At 36.4% G+C, this 7,139-nt stretch overlaps 1 long non-coding RNA gene across 1 annotated transcript; it reads right to left on the bottom strand.

Moving 5' to 3' along the window:
• Window positions 1–1,524: 1,524 nt before the first annotated feature.
• Window positions 1,525–2,820, bottom strand: LOC130054765 (uncharacterized). The gene is made up of 2 exons (XR_008803090.1): window positions 2,446–2,820; window positions 1,525–1,995 (listed from the first exon to the last, which is right to left on the bottom strand). It is a non-coding gene; the product is annotated as an uncharacterized LOC130054765 (long non-coding RNA).
• Window positions 2,821–7,139: the final 4,319 nt, after the last annotated feature.

Raw genomic sequence — 7,139 nt, 5'->3', positions numbered from 1 at the left:
TAGTTTAAGGTTTGTTCAACATGTTGCAGTACATATGGAGATGAAGCTGTACACAACAAATCAAGGGAGATAAGATTGTTAAATAAGATATGTAAATACCTAATCAGGGGAGAAAATATTGTTAAATAAGATATGTACACACCTAATCAGGAGAGATAAGATTGTTAAATAAGATCTTTACACAATAATCAAGGGACACAAGATTGTTAAATAATATCTTTGCCCAACTAATCAAGGAAAGATAAGAATGTTAAATAAGATCTATACACAACTAATCAATTGATGATTGTTTGTTTTGCTGTTTTTCGCCACACTTTCGGTTGAGCATCACTGAAGAGACATTATTTGTCGAAATGCGCATCTGGTGCATCAAACTTGGTACCGCATAAGTTTTACATTTTGACCCCTGGGTCGAGGCCTCTGCTGGTTGACTGTTAGTCCTCGAGGGTCTCTACAACCCAGTAGCTAAGTACTTCGTTACTAGATTGAAAATACGGATGTATATTTAATTGCTGTTATAAAATTTAGAAATTCATTTCAAAATTAAGGATTATCTCCCTCATGCATAGCTCTTATCCTTGTACGAATTTGGCTCCACTTTTTTGGCTACATTTAGCTCTAAAACTTCATAGTTATTTCGGATTTCAAAGATTTCGGTTGAGCATCACTGAAGAGACATTATTTGTCGAAATGCGCATCTGGTGCATCAAAATTGGTACCGTATAAGTTTTACTTAACACTTTTTCAGTTATATTGTGGCGCCAAGTTTTAATTGTTGGAGGAGAGAACTCACATACTATGTTCCGAAATTAAACTGCGAAACTTTCTCACTTACCGGTGCGAGCGGGTTTCGAACCGGGTGAGAGGCGCGCCGACTAGAGGTGAGAGGCCGTGTGATTTTGAGCGTGATGCTCTAACCACTCGGTTACGGAGGCCCCATAACTCATCAAAGAAGAGAATATTGTTAAATGGAAGGTGAAGATAACGAACAGTGGTCAATCTCAGACCTCCTATAAGCAATACAAAATAGCTAATTGGACACACCAGAAGAGTAAGTATCCCCTGTCGACCGGCTACATCCACCACGAGCCCTATACCTTGATCAGGGAAATGGAGTTATCCGCAGTCCAAATCAGTGTACCAAGAACGTTCTAACAACGGGTTGAAACTCGTCAAACAGCATTGCACCGAATGATGGTTGTATTGGCAAACTAGATCGTTATAACGACCACAGAATTTGCGAAATGCTGACTTTAAACGAGACTGTTGAAACCCCTGCACCATCAACTTGTTTGTCAGTAGCCTGCCTCGATTTAAAAACTGACCATACACAGAACAAGTTCTTGCTTATCGAATCAGTTGAGAGATATAAAGACCATATGCAGGTGTTAACGGAATATTGCTACATAAATATGGGAAGTGACGAAGGAGAAGCTGAAATCATCCCGTTTGTCATCAAGTTGGATTGTTAGTTGGCAGTTAGTATCTACTTTCAATAAAATATCTAAGTATGAAGCAGAAGTGTTACGACTCTGTGGTGTCTTTTATTTGGAGGTCACAGGGATATTCATGTATCGAATCGACATATGAATGAATTTGAAGGTCACATAATCTGTACACACCTAAACAAGGAAGATAGGATCGTTAAATAAATTATGTGCACACGTAATCAAGGAAAGTATTGATGTAGTATGTATACATGTTCAATGATATTTATCAAAATAGTTATGTTTCACACGATTAGATTCTCATAGCTTCGTATGAAACGATAGTGTGTCCTGAACCATTTCTGCTCTGATATCCTTGGGAAGAATTTCAATCTCTCCTATAGATTCATACATGTGGATATTGTCCATGCTATTTCCAGATGTTTATGAGCACCGCCTATTCATGTCCTGGTAATTGTGATACCGGAATCGCATTTCTTCCTCATATGTGTGGGTTTTCTGTCCGTTTGCTGATTGGATTCTTTTGGTATTAGAATGACATTTCCTACTAAAAATAGTACATGTATATCGAAGTAAAATTACTAATAAATTATATTGACAAGTATGTACTATTATAATATAATATATTTATCTAAGTACACTTGTAATGTACATGCGCATTTGACACCGGCAGTGTCGTATTACATGTGAATCAACACTGTCATGGTATTTTCGCGTTGATAATAATTTAGCCTGTTTACAAGTGTGCCATACTATGAATACATGTACAATTTAAACCATTACAGATACAAACAATATCTTGACATTCAGCTAGATAAGGCACCTCAGGACTTCCATAATGAGCGAGATCAAGCATGCCAAACAGGGATATTGAACGAGATCACTTAAAGGCAAACCTGCCAGGAATTCCGATACTGAGCGAGATGAGGCACTTCATTTGTACACACATTATTTTTCAAAATGAAATTATATGCATGTAATATTAGTAAACTGATACCTTCTGGATCCGGGTTAGAATAGGTCCTCAGTACCCCCTTCCTTGTCGTAGAAGGTAACAAAATGGGGCGGTCATTCGAATGAGACGGCGAAAACCGTTGTCCCGTGTCACAGCAAGTGTGGTACGATAAAGATCCCTCCCTGCTCAAAGGCCATAAGCACTGACCATAGGCAGAAATTTCCCAGCCCTTCACCGGCCGTGATGGCGTCTCCATAAGAGTGAAATATTCTCGGAGGGTCGTTAAACAATATTCCATCAATCAATCAATAGTAAACTGTTATCATAGAATGTGAAAATGACTGTTACCCAAAGAAAATACCAATCAGCAGTCCAAAGAAAACCCCTGCAAATACAACGCCTACGACGAATACAGTTGACAATATTCCACAATTTTGTACAGCATTTTGCGACTCTGAAAATTGTTTATATATTTTAATTTCAAATGAAAAAAATTCTATAACAGTTATAGTTTACAGGATCACTGCAGAGAATATGGAAAATATCTGAAAAATTCTACTTACCGATGAAAGTGTTAAAGCTTTCGGATCAGTTGGTCATATTTCACAGTTGGTTGTAGAAGTTTTACTCCTAATATTAAGAAAAGAAACCTTCCATCAAAATATAAAAGAAAGTAAACTTAACTTTTTTTATGAAGTAACTTACATTTTGTATTTCAAATTGGATTTATGCCTACATGTACATTATTAAGTCTGGAAAGAAATTGTTCACAAATTTTTATAGCAGAGAATAAGAAAAGAAATAAGGACATTATAAAGTTGTGACTGATCAACATGGATCCAGAATCGGGACGGAAGTTTGATTAATTTCCAGAAAAGTTTCCGTCCGTGAAATGAAAATATGGATACTGGTGCTCATATGCAAGGTGAAGATAACGAACAGTGATCAATCTCATAACTCCTATAAGCAATACAAATTAGATGGTTGGGCAAACACGGACCCCTGGTCACACCAAGGGTGGGATCAGGTGCCTAGGAGGAGTAAGCATCCCCTGTTTACCAGTCACACCCGCCGTGAGCCATATACGGAGTGAAACTAAATTTTGTAGCCCTTCCACCGGCAGTGATGACGTCTCCATATAAGTGAAAGATTCCAGTATCCATATGCTCAATTTACGGAGAGAAACTTTTCTTTAAATAAATTATAGTTCCGTCCTGCCTCTGGATCCATATTGATTAGTCACGACTTTAATTTACTTTTTAAAAAATATATTTTCTGCTTTATAAAGAAGTGTACATTTAGTAACATTAAACTTCTAAAATAATATTTAATGTTACGTCGTTTACAATGGCGTTTTAGAAATATCTTTAAGGGTAACCAACGTTTCCTATGATCAAAATATGAATATGCTATCCAATACAATATTTATCTTTAACCTGTTTATATATTTCTAACTTTAATGTCTTTCAGATGGGACGTTAAAAACTGTCCCAAATCTAGAATAACCATCTCCCTGGCATGTAAACGATCGTTTTTCTGATTTATCGGAAAAGAGTAGACTCTTTGGGAAACTCCAAAACTCTTTAATACCGAACATATTTCATTTAGTTAACGCCGTAAAATAGATGTGAAGGCTGAATTCCTGTCAAAACGACGTTAAACCGCAATCAGTCTTCTGACAAATTAGTCAGTGCATGACGTACATTTGATCATTGATTAAATATTGTTTAACGTCCCTCTCGACAATCGTTCACTTATATGGAGACGTTACCACTGCTGGTGAAGGACTGCAAAATTTAGGCCTGTGCTCGGCGCTTACAGCCTTTGAGCAGGGAGGGATCTTTATCGTGCTACACCTGCTGTGACACGGGACCTCGGTTTTTGCGGTCTCATCCGAAGGATCGACCTTATTTAGTCGCCTCTTACGACAAGCAAGGGGTACTAAGGGCATATTCTAACCCGGATCCCCACGGGTCGATGTACATTCGGTTTAGAATTCCATCAGAGAAAAAGTCTGTTGTCTTTTCCACATTTTCCTTTTCTGTAAAACCCATTTTCCTTCAAACGTTGTATTTCATTATCTGTTTAGTTTTACCTTCTCTCTGCTATTCTGCTTGTACAATTTCTTCTGTTTTTCAATGACCCAATGCATCATCCTGCAGTGATTTGATGTTTGCTCTTCCAGCATTAAAGAACTTACAATAATGGTCTTCTGGGATATTACATCTGTATTCTTTTGAGTACTCTTCTGGATTTCCCCTTTTCTCAGCTCTATCACGATACCGTATGCAGTGAAGATTCTGCTGGAATTGTCAATTCTACATCTTACCTTTTGGAATATTAAAGGAATCTGGTCCTCTGAACTGTGTCACTGCCTTCTGCAAATTTGAGAAGCCAGATTCACAGAAGTTTTTTAAATTCCTAGACCAGCATATTCCACAAACATTTAGTGAAGTCAACGGTGGCATTACTGTGTCTTAGTAGGTACTGAAGATCTTCAATTAGCTGTTTTGTATTATACTCCCATGGAACTAAGTTGCGGAGGGTATAATGTTTTTTACCCGTCCGTCAGTCCCTTTCTGGTCAGCACAGCTCCTCTGTGACCGCTCAACAGAATTTCGTGAAGCGTTGTAGTTAATAAGGACACACTGTATAGATTTGCATATTCCTAGGAAATTGTTATTCAATAATATTTCTGAGAGTTATGCCCCTTTTCAACTTAGAATTCCGAGCCCGTTTCTCCTGTTCTTGTAGTAATGCCTATCATTACCATTCATTATGTGAGGCATTGTCGAGCAATGTTGGAGCGTGGGGTATGTGAGCTTGTTCACCTCTGCTGTTTTGATTTAGTATCAAATAGTACTAAAGAAAATGTTAATTAAATGTTTTATACATAAACAATATGTACCAAGTTTGGCCCCGCTTCACAGATTCATTACAGATGATATTTCTCGGACAATCCGGCTTTTCATTGGTACATTTCGTGTATTTCTGACTAGTTTACATTCTTCTTTGATCAAATAATAGACACCCCAACGAAAACACACACTAACACAAAATCATGTGTCCAACATTTTCGGTATCCTATGACCTAAATATTTCAGCATGAAATACTCTATACTATCGTCAGTTTGGATTAACCTTTCAATAAAACAAATTTTAAAAAAGCTTGAAACAAATCATTGTATCATATTTTGGCACGCTGTTTTTTACTATATTTAGCTTTAAAGATTCATAGTTATTTCGGATTTCAAACATTTCGGTTGAGCATCACTGAAGAGACATTATTTGTCGAAATGCGCATCTGGTGCATCAAAATTTGTACCGTATAAGTTTTACATTCATTTAAATCTACGGTTGTTATATACTACATTTACGAGTCGATTAAACTTAAATCAAATAACGTACAATATTGACATGAAATCACCCATTCTGATTTCAGCATTACCTGCGCAAGCGATAATTGCATTTAGTAGGATTACATTAAAATATTTCCTTGATTTCATCGAACACACGATCATTTTCAAAATTCCTATTTCATTATCGAGGACAAATACGTCAATTAAGTATGAAGTCTGCTGTATTTTATAGTTTCATCCATACTGTATGGACTTTAACGGGGGAAAATGTCTGCAGGTAAGTATCATATTATGTAAGCAAGATTATGATTATTATACATGTATATAGAATTCGACTTTGAGGCAATTCTTTCTCATCCACACAGATACAATGAAACCACTGAATCACAATGCTGTACAGGCTTTAAAGAAGTAGACAACCTTTGTATTAAAGCAGGTAATAAAATTATTACATAGTGTTAACTATGATCAATCTATGCCATTCTCTGCTATGATGAATAGTTGTAAATACATTTCGAAATGATAATCGATGAGAGCATATCTTAAGAGGATTTGGGCATAATGTTTGTAAAAGTAATGAATAAATATTAAGTGACCATGGTCTAGTTGTAATAAGTGTAATACTATTATGGACAATCTAAGGCTCAAATATTCCGCATAATAAATTTACACTTGTGAATACAGTATGCAGTCCCGGATTTATTGGTCAATATTGCAACAACACATGTCCCGAGGGATACTTTGGTCAGGGATGTAATGGTATTTGTAAGTGTAAGAATGAGGCAGAGTATTGTCATCACGTGTGTGGGTGTTTAGTTAAACCTCTTGATAGCGACAACAAATCTACTGAGACGAACGAGACCACTACTACCGTCCCGTGTGTGTTCACCACCGAAACAATCAAATCATCCCCGACGAAAGAATCAGGAAAATTTACTACTAAAGACATCCTTTCACGTCAAGGTTAGTATGCTGTAGAGCATGAAAAAGATATTGATGTTTTATGATTTATTTATCTTTTAGAATTTAGTACATGGATATATACAAGTACTTAGTACAATTACAGCCCTCTCCATCTCTGCAAAATTGCATCGGTACTTACTTAATTGAATGCTTATAATACCATAAAAATGTCAAATAAAACCACATGCACCTAACAAAAATCGCAGATTAGCTCCTATAGTAAAATATTTGTTTTAACAGAAGAAAAGGAACGCCCAAGTTTGGATGACAACGTTATGGTATTTCTTGCTGTTGCAGGGATGAGTTTGTGTTTCGCGATTCTTATTTATTGGTACGGAATAAAACTAGTACATTTATGAATCAATTGATATTTTACTGGAAATTCTAATTACTAGTAATATAGATTTTAAATGA

The sequence above is a fragment of the Ostrea edulis genome, chromosome 1 (genome assembly GCF_947568905.1).
Source record: "Ostrea edulis chromosome 1, xbOstEdul1.1, whole genome shotgun sequence".
NCBI classification, from domain to species: domain Eukaryota; kingdom Metazoa; phylum Mollusca; class Bivalvia; order Ostreida; family Ostreidae; genus Ostrea; species Ostrea edulis.
The sequence above is the reverse complement of the archived record's forward strand: the minus strand, read 5'-3'. Positions and strand labels throughout refer to the sequence as shown.